The sequence below is a fragment of the Capsicum annuum genome, unplaced genomic scaffold (genome assembly GCF_002878395.1).
Source record: "Capsicum annuum cultivar UCD-10X-F1 unplaced genomic scaffold, UCD10Xv1.1 ctg77532, whole genome shotgun sequence".
NCBI classification, from domain to species: Eukaryota; Viridiplantae; Streptophyta; class Magnoliopsida; order Solanales; family Solanaceae; genus Capsicum; species Capsicum annuum.
In genome coordinates this window covers 1-2,678 of record NW_025887938.1, presented here as the reverse complement: position 1 = coordinate 2,678, position 2,678 = coordinate 1, and the positions used below count along the sequence as shown (strand labels likewise).

Below are 2,678 nucleotides of genomic sequence, written 5' to 3'. Positions count from 1 at the left end.
ATTGATAATAGAAAATTAAGTCCTTTATATACCTCTTTGCAGTTTGTATTCTCTATATATTCGATCAATAACCATTTTCGTTACTTCGGCAGGGGATAGATGACAAAGTCCTTATTGAGATTTTCCTTGAAGGAGGCAGTGAATTTACAGCAATTGTCCTTGATGTAGGTTCTGGTTTTGATTGTCAGCCCGTTGTATTATTGCCAACAGAGGTATATATACACTTTCTTCTCTTTGGGTGTTACGTTTATTAAGAGGTTTATAATTCTCAAAAATTACACCAAAAGCAAATTGTGCCTCAGTTTGACTTGCACTAGTACAGTGACTGTAGATTCTCATCGTGCTGGGGTAAATTGCGGCGATATCAGATAAATGTAAAATATATCCAACATTTAGGAACTTTTAACATTCTGCCAGTTGAAGTGCTTGTGTCTGTTGACATTGATATTTGAAAAGCTAGAAATGATGGGCACCAGTTTAATCTAGTGTTTAAGCATTGCATAGGGAGATACTTTTAATTGCTTTCTATTATGTAATTTTATCATGCCTTTTCACGTAGTTCTCAATTATAGGCAAAAGACACAATTTTGCACTCGTACAATCGAAAGCCAAATTTCTGTCCATTTTTATGAGGGTCGCAATTGTCATTAAGAAAAGTGATATTCTTTGGTTTTTCAAGTTTTTTTTGAAAGAAAGAAAGAAAAAAGTGGTACTCTTTGGTGATCGATTACTCCATTATGCTTCTAGAGTTGAATTTTGATACCGATCTTTTTGAGCTCTACAAGTGTGCAAGACTATTATACTGGTTCATTATGTATTTAGTACAGAATAATGAAGTGTCACATTTTAGGCAATGCTGGTGCAGAAGTTATTGATATTCTGCCGCTACTTGCTTTTGTGGGGCTATGCTAGTACTTGGAGAACTTGAACTTCACTAAGTTTTCTTGGAGTGTGAGGATGCTACTTTTTTTTGGCAGTTTCCTAACTACTTGTTAAAGTTTCTCATCTACAAAGGATCCGGTGCCAAAAAATTTATCCATACAAAATGTGATTATGGGGAATAAATTTGTTAAAAGTTAAAACTGCTGTTCTGCTATTAAATCCGCAAAGAATGACAATGATGTTTACTATCATCATGGTTGATGTTTACTTCATGTCATAACAGTTATGGATCTCTGGTAAATGAGGATTCTGTAGGTCAATGAGAAGATCTTTATGTTTGATTATTGTTAATGAAAGAATTGAAAGAGAGTATTTTCTTTCTGCCATTTGCTCGCCGGATTTTTGATCAATTGGGTTCACTAGCTAGAGCTATGAATTTCTCAGCTTTTTTAATGCTCTATATGTTTAATTTCCACTATGTTCAGGTGGAGCTTCAATCGCATGGCACTGTTGATGTTGGGGAGAAAGACGCAATATTTAACTATCGACGGAAGTATCTCCCTACTCGACAGGTATTGTAAAATTTTCGGGTTGGTGGAATGTGCACATAAAACTCTAGGGGCATGTTTTCAGTTTTTGTTTCTTTTCTTTTTTCCTTTATCTGTAAGCATAGTGATGACATCATTGATGTGATAGATAATAGCTTACCATTGAAGGCATAGTTAGGTAATTATGTTTCATAGTGTTCATTTATGTAACTTTCAGTTGGTTGAGGTTGTTTCTTCCCTATATAAGCACAAATTTTACTAATTTTTTCGAGAAAGGTAACATTTATGTATATTGATATAAACTTGACTCCTCTCAGAACTGGGAGTCACTCTTACAAAAGTGAGCACATAAAGAGTGCTCCTATTCCTTTGTCATCTCACCTTACAAAAGTGAGCACATAAAGAGTGCTCCTATTCCTTTGTCATCTCACAAGAAATCCAAGACATCAAAAATAGAGAAATGATCTTCCAAATACATCCCTTTACACCAAAAGTGAAAAAGTGCTAGACATTTCATTTTCAATTTCTGTGTACTACTACGCTTATTTTCAAAACATCTCTGGTCCTTTCCTCCCAAATTGTCCACCAGATACAAGCTGGGATACTCTTCCGTCTCTCTTTCTGACTTGATAGGTGTCTTCCTTCACTCCGGCATACTAGCATCTCTGTGATACCTCTTTTCAGAACCCATAGAAGTCTTCTCAGAGCAGTAAATATTCTCGATAGTTGTAAAGTCAACTTACAGTGCAAAAAAGATTACTTGTTGTCTCTGTCTCACATCCACACAGATAGCATCTAGAACACAATTGAAATACTCTGTCAGAAATTCTCTCATGTGTTAGGACTACCTCTCTTGCCAGTAGCTAAGTGAAGCAGGCTCTTTCGTGTGGTACTTTGACAAATATGGAATTATTGATGATCCTATGCTTTTGTTATTTTTGATGGTATGCTTTTCTGATTTAAGACTCTGTCATGTCCTAATTTCAAAGCTTAAACTGTACTTATAAATTCCTCTTGCTTATATTAATCTAAACATCCAGGCAAATATTGCAGGTTGCTTATTACACTCCACCTAGATTCTCTATGGATGTGATTTCAAAGATCCGTGAAGGAGCTTCATTACTATTTCTGCGACTTGGGTTGCGTGATTTTGCTAGAATTGATGGTTGGCTTTTGCCGCCTTCTACAAAAGCTTTCACTGCTGCAGGAAACAAATTTGGAAGGACTGATTCTGGCACAGTAATATTC

General features: G+C 35.7%; 1 long non-coding RNA gene across 1 annotated transcript; it reads left to right on the top strand.

Moving 5' to 3' along the window:
* Positions 1-56: 56 nt before the first annotated feature.
* On the top strand, positions 57-2,672 carry LOC124894806. The gene is made up of 3 exons (XR_007051373.1): positions 57-212; positions 1,368-1,454; positions 2,484-2,672. It is a non-coding gene; the product is annotated as an uncharacterized LOC124894806 (long non-coding RNA).
* Positions 2,673-2,678: the final 6 nt, after the last annotated feature.